The sequence below is a fragment of the Siphateles boraxobius genome, unplaced genomic scaffold (genome assembly GCF_051911475.1).
Source record: "Siphateles boraxobius isolate OS27281-9 unplaced genomic scaffold, OSU_SipBor_1 66, whole genome shotgun sequence".
In the NCBI taxonomy this organism is placed as follows: Eukaryota; Metazoa; Chordata; class Actinopteri; order Cypriniformes; family Leuciscidae; genus Siphateles; species Siphateles boraxobius.
Genome location: NW_027509193.1, coordinates 33,629,858 through 33,640,934, shown reverse-complemented (window position 1 = coordinate 33,640,934; position 11,077 = coordinate 33,629,858).

Below are 11,077 nucleotides of genomic sequence, written 5' to 3'. Positions count from 1 at the left end.
ATTGGGGATTTTACCATCACACTTATGTATTATTGCACACCTGAATGCATAATATGCATTACATGCATAATAACAACAGTTCATGCAATTTACATGCTCGAGTAATGAGTAAACCTAATTAAGATTATGAACTTACATTGTATGGCCTTGAGGACATTTATTATACAAATTTAGTTTTTAATTGAATCACCCACACATAATATTTTACACATATTTCCTTTAGGCTCGTTTATTCAATAAAATTGTGTCGACTATAGACTGTGAAATTACCATTTTGTTGCATTGTAGCCTGTTTTTGTATTATCATCAATTTAAGATTAACCCACCCCGAAACTTCAAAATAATTCATTTCTGAATATGCTAATTCTGATCCTAGAAATCATCAGATGATCACTACAGTGGAGATCTAATAAGAAGATCAGATCCTTCTCATAATCCTTGTTTTATTCACAACTTGAAGTAATATTACAGCATTATAAACAGAAATACTGCATGGAGAGAATTACTTAAAGGTATAAGATAGGCAATGTTTTTCGTGAACACTTTTAGCTATACTGGGTGAAACTCTCTTCACATCCTGATAGCAATCAATAGAAGTGGTCTAAATATTTTTAAAAAACCATATGTATCTTCTGTGGAAGTGTCAATACCAAAAATGTTCGTCCAATCATTGCATTCAGTCCGAACGCAATGCGTGTTGTTAATAATGGGATTAATGTGACTCCAGCTGACCCCTGTGTGACCCCTGTTTCCCAACACAGGTGCAGGTGGGACTTGAAAATGTCATCATAAATTTTGCTATGGACAATATATTTTAGAATTCTAAGAATCGAAAAGTTAACATTTGATGATTTATTAGCATATGGACTACAAGATATTATTTTCATTACAATATGACAATATTAACAATAAAAAAACATCATACCTTTATAACCAATTGCTACATTTTAAATAGAGATAATCAGCAGGACAGCAAATACAATGGATTAAAACAATCAAGATTTAACCAATTAAAAGTAAGTAGTTAGCGCCACCATCTGGCAAGAATAGAAATAACACAATGTTGGACTTTCCCATGGTTGACACAAACATTCATTTGAGTTTTATAAAACAGAATCGAATAGAGTATTTTTGTGTATTTTACCATCACATTTAGGTGTTGTTCAATAGGCTACATGCATGATAAAAACATTTACAAGCTCAAAGTTAACTTACTTAAGATCGTAAACTTGCATTAAGTATTGCCTCACCGATATTTATTACACAAATTTAGTGTGGAATTGAATCGCCTACAATATTGTACATATTTTCTTTGGACTCGTTTATTAAAAAAACATTGCGTCAACTGTGTTAAAATTGTGCCATTATGTAAATTAGTATCTTGTTGCATTGCATACCTTTTTATATTATCATCATCAGTTTTAGAAGTCAAACTTAAAAGCACGTCGGTCAAATGGATTTTCAGATCATTGAGTAGTTCCCCGGCCAGGATAAGCTCTAAATAAAATGTATTACTGATGATTATGATGAATTTAAAATGTGAAACCACAACAATTATTATAGAATTTTTTTTAGGTTTATACATCAAATGCTTAATATTACTATCGCACTGAATCATTTAACATATTTCCAAATAGGTAATTTCTAAGAATCTGTAATTATTCAATTATTATCTCATTAGAAATCATCACAGATGATCAATGGTTCAGTGGAGATTTTACACCAATCAGGATGTAAACTCATCAGTTTGCTTCATCACGTGCACTCCATAGTAAAATACACCCTGGGGAACATCCATCAATCGCCACAATTAAGATCATTTTCAATCTTTACCTTCTTATGGTTCTGTGCTGTCATTTTTCACTTCTTCCTCGTCTTCAGGTCCACTCAGACATGACTTAGCTTAATCGGCATCCAGAGTCACATTCACTGTTGAAATATACTGCTTCACAAATGGGTAAATAATAAAATAATAATAATCTATTTTTAATAGTAACTTACCAGAATCCTGCAACTTTACAGTATTATATCTAATTTGAAGACTGTTGTATTAAGGTAACATAATGTGATGTAATACTAGACCTTTACTACTGTAATGCAATTTAATTTGACAAACTACACAATTATCACGTCATATGGTAGCTAACTTAATTAAATAACTTAATTATAATACAATTCTTGTCACCCTAACAAGGACATAACCAATTTTCGAACCGTGGTTACAGCCCTACTTGTGTTCATTTTATTTGTGTAGCTTTTCTTTACAGTTACATTTACAAGTTTAAATTATAAAATTGTTAAATTATGGTTAAATGTTTTTTTTTTTGTTTTTTTTTTGTAAACCATCATTAATTTGATAATTTGGGATCTGAACCATTTGATTGCATTTATCCAGTGATAGTTTGTATTCTACCAAACTCTCAAAGTATAGAAATAAATTATATTTGGCATGACCATGAATTTTGTCAAATCAATGATTGAACTCATAAAACAGGTTTTTATTTATTTATTTTTTTACTCACCCATGTCTGTTTCTAAATGTGTGATCATCACTAAAAACAGAAAGAAAGTAAAGTTAGGGTCCATAGCAGAATTCATTAACAATGAGATACATTTTTAATATTAGTCACCACTTGAAGTCCATTGTTGTTTTGCAGAATATTCATGTATTCATGATTTAATAAAGTCATATAAAACAAATTTACCTTTTGGTTTCTTCTGACTCTGTAAAAGTTTGTCAAGTTCTAAATAAAGTTCAGAATAAAGCAAGAGAAAAGAACATTTAAACATTATATTTTTCGATAATAATACTGCAAATATAAATTATTATAATTGAGATGTGTTTATTATAGCATGTATTGTAATTGCACACATGCACATCTACTAACTACCTGTATAATTTAAATACACATGCATTTACAATGTAAACATTTTATGTGTATCTAAATGGCCAACAAATCAAATCTATCTCATTTTGTTTATAAATAAATAGACAGTGTGTGTTAATTGTTTTGCAGACCAAAGCAGAGTTCATAATTAATTAAGGGATGATTCATAGCTAAGTCTGCAGATGATTTTAATGCATTACTTGGAGGCAAAGAACCACTCGATGCAAAACTGACCTACATTTATTCTCCGGTTCTCAGTCTGTAGCTGATTGTGTTCTGAAAAATTAAACATGATAAAGACAAGAGAAAACACCATTAAATAGAAAACATCACAATGGGAGCTTGTTTCCGCCGAGATAAAAAAAAGGGTAAAAAATAAAATCTCTAATAAAAAAAGATAATTGCGACTTTTTATCATAAAATTCTAGACTTTTTCCATGCAACTTTGACTTTCTGACAGAATCGTGAGATATAAACTCAGAATTGCGAGATTGTAAGATAAAAAGTAGCAATTTGCTTTTTTTAAAAACAAAAACAAAAAGTATTGCGAGGTGTAAACCTCAAATTAAATCCAGAATTCTGAGAAAAAGTCCAAATTGTGAGATATAAAGTCAGAATTTAAAGAAAGTCAAAATCAAACAATATAAAATTTAATTGCAACTTTAGGCTATATCTCGGGATTAATAAAATACAAGTTTATATGCTATTTATCAGAATTGCAGGAAAAAAGAGCAATTACTTTTAGATTTTTTTTATTCCATGGAGACAGGCTTCCATACCCAGCGGGCAACATTATATCAATTTGACGTCAAAAGTTGGTCAAGACTTGATCAAGATATTGTATATCATTTTAAGGTCAGTTTGAAAAGAAAATGTCTTCCAGTGGTAATTAGATGAAAAGAGAAAGTTAATACCCACACTGAAATTGGTTTATGTATATGCAGCTCAATATGTTTGACATTCATTTTACATCAAATCATTGTCATGGATTGGTTTTGACTTCAATTTGATTTGCATATTTGACCTATTCCTTGACGTTGATTTTGACATCAATTTGATGTCTTTTCAACATCAATTGCCCACTATAAAACACAGTGTAAATGAATTTCAGATCAAAGACTTAATTAATTGATTAATTCTGAAGCACCACTGGTGCCAAACCCAGATAGCAACATTGTTTCGGCCCAGATCCGGCCAACATCTGGCACATGTGGAATGATGATCTGGCCCACATGCAGCGTGGAATGATGGCGCTTGGGCGGACTGTTCCGGTTTGCCAGATCTGGGCCAGAAGCAGGCCATAGCAATGCCACATGTCAAGAGCAAAGAATTAGACCAGAACTGGACCTTATCTGAGCCACACAATCTGTGTATATTAAATATGGAGTCATCTCAGCCTTAATAAGCCTGTTACCAAGCACAATCACTGAAGGAAAGAAGAGAACAGAAAAAGAGACTCCTTCAGATTATCATTCCACATGTGCCAGATGTGGGCCGGATCAGGGCCGAAATAATGTTGCTATCTGGGAATGCTTCTACTATCTACTTATGATGTGTTTGAGAAAGGCAGCCTTGGTCACCAAATAAGGATCTAAGTCTAAGATATACACTTTCCCTTATGTGACAATACATACTGATAAGTTATTTTGTGGATGAAAAGAGACTTTAAAGAATAATAAATTAATAACTCAAATACCTCTGTATTTATGAAGGAACACAGTTAACAGTATTCCAGTAAAACCACTGATCACAACTATAACAGAAAACAGGATGGCTGCTGTCCTCCAAAGATTAAACATGCTACCTGTAAAACAAAACAGTGACTTTCATTGAGCACTTTGTGTCCACTTTTTGTTTGATTCAAGATTTCCATTACACGAGAGTAGATGTTAAAACTTTATGCTGATTTGTACTCGGCTTTCGCCAACATAAGCACCAACTAAGCTTTTACAGTAACCCATACTTCTCCATCCATTTACGCTTCTTTCCATATGGTGATGTAAATCTCCTTCTGTCTAGTGTTAACACGCGTCAGCACAGACACAACAACGGCTGCAACCACAGTGCAGTCCCCCTGGGACAACCGTCTGGATTGAGCTGAGTAGGGGACATCTCTAGGGTCTTCAAGTGGGCACCTTCCATCCTCAGTGTTTCGTCGACTAGCCCACGACACCTCAAGAGGGCTCGACAGTGACTCTGGCGTCCCAGAGTCACCCCCCTCCGTCCCCCACTCAACTCAGCCCAGCTTACTGACCTCTACTTCCCTCTTGCTGCTGAGACCTAACCACAATCTCACAATCTCTCCGCAACCCAACCATGCGCGCCAACTCGTTTGACTAAGGCTGTCGAGCCCCACTGGTGCGTTAATATGCAGTTTCAGTGGCAACGGTTCCATATGGCATACCACCTACCGCAAAACACAATATCTGCCCAACCACCCATCATTCACGCAATATACACAGGAACGTAATGACTGTAAATACTATACAACCTATACAAATAAACCAACAGACTCTTCAAGTTTTCAAGAATTCTACGAAACCGTAGCATGGAGGCCTGTACACAGCCAGCCAGAATCTTTCCGTCTCAACCACAGCCAGTTGCTGCTCCTTTCTGCTGCTTCAGATAAGTTCTTTACTGTGCAACGCAACTCTAGGCCACTGAATCCAACGTCTCTGAGGAACCGGGTTGTAGAGTGTGCCACAAAACCTCGACAACCCACTTCCACTGGATAAACCTGGACTCTCCATCCTCGCTGTTCTGCTTCAGTGGCCAGATGAGCATACAGCAGTTTCTTCCTCTCATATGCCTCATCTACCGCATCCTCCAATGGCACTGTTAACTCTATCTGTTGAACAATGTGTGCTGATCCAGACCACAAAAGAATATCTGGTCGTAGGTTAGTGGTGCCAATCTCAGGTGGAAAAATAAGCCGTTGATCAAGATCAGCCAGCATCTTCCAGTCCCTAGCAGCTTCCAGTTGTCCTGGGCGAGTATTTGTGTTAGCACCTTTTCTTGGTGGTTGCTCGCCTGGGCGGAGGAATATTGTCTTCTGCGTGTAATGTTTTGCTAGAACAGGCGGCAACTAATTGGTCATACTACGCTTGCCTTCCAATGCTAAAGCCAAACATCGCAATACTTGGTCATGGCGCCAAGTAAACCGACCTTGGCTAAGAGCCACCTTACATCCTGTCAAAATGTGCCTTAATGTGGCAGGTGATGAACACAAAGGACAAGAGGCATCCTCTCCTACCCAGAGGTTTAGGTTCTGCGGTGATGGGAGAACATCATATGTTGACCTAATAAGGAAACTGATCCTACTCTCTTCCATTGACCAAAGGTCTTGCCAGCCCATTTTGCGTTGTTCCACACTCTCCCATCTCATCCACTCTCCCTGCTTGGCCTGGGAAATGGCCTTTATACATCTCATCCTCTCCTCCTGCTTTCGCACCTCGTTGACTACCAGCTTCCTCCTTTGAGCTGGGGCTGCCCCGTGCCATTTAGGAGGAGCTAAACTGAGCCCAAAACCCCCCTCTTCCATGCTGTACCTGTCCCACGATATCCCCAATTTGAAGGTCAGCCTTTGCCTCTACTACAGATTTCTTTGCTGACCACTTTCTTCCAATTTTTACCACAGGGGCTGCCTTCCTAACACATTTGTCGCGTGACTCTGCTAAAGTCATTTCCAGTCTGACCTTGGCACACTTAAACTCCTCGGTTAAAGCAGAGACTGGCAACTGCAATACTCCTTTACTATAAAAGTCCCACTCTGCTGAGGCAGCGTGGAACTCCCAACCATTTCCTGATGTATGAACTTATTAACGCTTCCAGCTTATCCACTGTTGTCAAAGAAACCTCGTACACAGTCAGTGGCCACAGCAACCTTGGCAGTAGACCAAACTGAAAGCACCAGAGTTTTAATTTGCCTGGTAGAGCCCAGCTGTTTATGCTCTTCAATCCTTCCACTGCTTGTCGTCTAACTTCTCCCACTCGAACTGTGTCATTTAGATCACCATCGTACCATCTCCCAAGACTCTTCACTGGCTTCTCAGAAACTGTTGGTATTGCCTCACCATTAATGAAGAATGTTTTATCTACTACCTTTCCTTTAACTATCGAGATGCTCCTTGATTTAGAGGGCTTAAATTGCATTCGTGCCCATTCGATATTATCTGTTAACTTCCCCAATAACCGATTAGTGCAGGCTACTGTTGTAGTCATGGTTGTCATGTCATCCATGTATGCTCTGATTGGTGGTAGTCGCATCCCAGAAGCCAAGCGCTCTCCTCCTACTACCCATCTTGATGCCCTAATGATTACTTCCATTGCCATGGTAAAAGCCAGTGGAGAAATGGTGCATCCTGCCATTATTCCAACCTCTAAGCATTGCAATGCAGTGCTGAATTTTGGATTTGAGAAACTAAATTGCAAATCTCCAAAATAGGCTTTCACTAAATTTGTTATTGACATTGGTACTCTAAAAAAATCAAATGCTGCCCAAATAAGCTCATGTGGCACAGAACCATATGCATTAGCCAAATCCAGGAATGTCACATGGAGCTCCTTCCTCTCCTTTTTAGCTGATTGAATTCGTTGCCAGATAACATTGATGTGTTCTAAGCATCCTGAGAACCCTGGAATGCCCGCTTTTTGAACTGAAGTGTCAATGAAGCCATTCTTTAATAGGTAGGTTGACAATCTCTGCGCAATAATGCTGAAGAAAATCTTACCTTCGACGTTTAATAGTGAAATAGGACGAAACTGACTGATGCTTGTTGCATCTTTTTCTTTAGGTATAAAGACTCCACCTGCTCGGAGCCATGCTCTAGGTACAACCTGCTTTTCCCATGCCACTTTTATCAATTTCCAAAAAATTCGTAGAACTCCTGAAGCACTCTTGTACACTCTGTACGGAACTCCATTAGGCCCCGGAGATGATGAAGCCCTTGCCTTTCTCACAACCTGCTCTATCTCTTTCCACTTAGGTGCACAGACCTCCATTTGGTATTCTGGTGGATTGATAGGTGGGACATCTGACGGAATTGACATAGGCTCATGCCTTTTTGCATCTGTATGCGTTTCCTCCAAATATCTCTCTAGCTCAAGCCTAGATGCTTTTAAAGTGCCATTCTTCTCACTGGTGAATAACTTCTTTACGAATTTGAATGGGTCTTTATAGAAATTAGCCCTCACACGCTCCTTCTTTTTGGAGCGTTTTCGTAGGCGCTCAGCTCTGCGAAATTTTGCAAGCTTATCTTTATGGCCCTTTGTAAGAGATTGAGTCCCTCCTTCTGACTTTGTTCTGCTTTTTTCCCATTGCTTCCTCAGCTGTCCCCTTTCTCTAACTAACCCTTCAATTTTCTGCTGCCGTCTAGATACAGCAGGAGTAGTTTGTACTTTTCCTTCCTTTTTTCCACACCAAACCTCTCACTTCCATATGCGTAAATGATGTCCCCAAATTTATCCAGCTTCTTTTCAACTGTACCAATTAATCTTTCCAATGAAAAGCATTTACCGTGTCCCATGCAGTTTTCTCACAAGCTCTTGGCCATCTAACTCCAGGCCTATGCCCGTTGAGCTTCTTTTCTCTCTTATGCTGGTTAGTCTGACCGGGTTCACAAAGTATCAATGTGTTCATCACTAATTGTGCAAACCCTCATCTCCTCTATGACAAGGGTACTGATATCCTGCGAACTGTGGCTTGCTTCCTGTCGCTGGATTACATTCGACTGACTTTACTGACTTAATAAGAAGTACTGATCAATGCGAGGCCCTTGTCCCTTCTCCCTCAAGCATTTCATTTTCCCTTGATGAATGACCATGTTGTCCAACACTGAGTCATCTTCCGCCCCTGCTCTCGCAGAGTCTAGGGGTATTTTTCTCTTTAATTTCTCAGAAGCCTTGGGCGGGTGTCTCCAGCATCCTGTAAACACAGAGCTGGATACTGCCGACAAGGTTAACTAACCCTTACCAGCCCCATTGGGGTCTCTTTCCTCCTGTCAGCTGTCTCTCCAGGCTGTCACAAGGTCTTTCCCTTGTTGCCAGCAGCACTATTCACTGCAGTCACTGGACATATCCAGATCTTCATGATTTCCATTACACGAGAGTAGATGTTAAAACTTCATGCTGATTTGTACTCGGCTTTCGCCAAGATAAGCACCAACTAAGACATAGCTTTTCAAAATGGTTAATAATGTAAACAATGATACATTTGTAATGCACTGAATTGATAGTCAGTTTTTCTATCCAACTCTGTCAAATAACCATAAATTGCACACCAAAAGTATATCAGTACTTACTTGAGCTAATAATCAGTGTCTCCAGCATTTGATCTCTCAGTTTGACTCTGCATTGAATCTTGCCACTGTGATAAACAATGATGGTGTGTTTGACACTGAATCCGTCTGTGTTTCTGTGTGTCTCTGTGGTTTCTGAACTCAAACTGACTCCTGCACTGTCCAGCCACTCAAGATCAGGTTCAGGATACCAACCTTCAGATTCACACTGTAGATGAAGCCCTCCTGAACGATCAAACCCATCTACAGTGATCACTGGAGGACGTCCTACAGCTGCAGATCAACAGGAACAGTTAAAACACTATCATTGTATTAAAATACTCTCATTATATTACATGTTTTGCATCCCGTGTGATAATCCTGCACTAGAAACAACACAAGAAACACTTTTCCTCTCCTTCCACACTTCAGCTCTGCATTCGCTCAGCTAAGGATTCATTCACTTCAATAAGCTAAAATCTTTGCTTACAACACTTCTTTTTTGCACTTTTATGCATTGCATTATTTGTCACATGGCTGTTTGTAATATTTGATTTTTTCATGAAGTCTAGTTTTCTACATGCATGTGTTTGGTCTGCTGTTTCTACAAGATATTTAAACAATTCCGACTTGGATATATGATGTATATTTGTTTGTTTATTTGGTAAGTATCCATAAGGATAATTTACAATGAACCAGTAATAATTGCAAAATGATTCCAGTCAGACAATGACCCGCTCATTGTACATTGTCCCATACATAAGTTACTTATTAAATCTCGTTCCCTCTTTCTTTTACACATGATACACAATACTTCAAATAATTACCTGATCTTGAATCTGTAGCTCCACTAATAATCAGGAGGGTCAAACAAATGAACTTCATCTCTGAAGGACACGGATGCTAAAAGGAAATGTGTATTATGTCAGAAAACACAAAATGCTGTGCTGTGTTAACATGCGGTCACCGTGATTTTGCCAAGTAAGACATGTTCCTGGATCAACATATTTTGTTGATCCTGGAACAACATCCTGTCCCAAAATTTAGTCCTTACCCTATCCCTACCCCTAAACCTAACCCTACCCATAACCTTTCCCTAAAATCAGAGGGAAATAAAAGGGGAATAACACTGATGTTGAAGGACCTTACCCTGGTTCTAAGCCTAAACTTGACATAAACTGTAAACTTGTCCCTCAAATCTGATTGGTTGATCTGAAAGTTGTACCAGGATCAACAAAGATGTTGATCCAGGAACATGTGGTACTTGGTGAAATCACGTTCACCGTTAACATGCATACGTTTTTTGATGTTAGCTACACATACCCAGAAAATCTAAATTTAGAAAATCTTAGTTAATCTATGAACCTAACTCTATTTCATAAATGTTCTTACCTTTACCTCAACACTGTTCAACACAGGAGTGTGAATAAATAAGATATAAGAGATCATACAGAGTTTGTTCCTGGTTTGGTTTTACTTTCTCATATCACTAAACAACTTATGTGATAACACAGTCCCTCCCATCATACTACTTAATAACCTGGGCTTCTGAAATCAATGTCTTCAGGCTTTGACTGTAGGGTTTATTACTTGCATTTGTGGAGGGGTGTGATTTAACTGTTAGGGGCGTTCCAAACAAAAGTGTAGCCTACATCAAAACCCCTTCATGAAGGGCCCATACACTAGTCCAGTAGCAAACATGCCATGGTCCAACGCTATCTCACAACCAATTCGAACGAATTCATATGAGTAAAATGTGGCTGATTCGTACGAATTCACTCGTACGAACTCACTTGTACGTATTTTTACGATTTGTTTAAACCCCATGACGGTTAGGTTTAGGAGCGGGGTCAGGGGTAGATCATTCGTACGAATTCATACGAATTGCGGGCAACTCGTAAAATATGTATGATT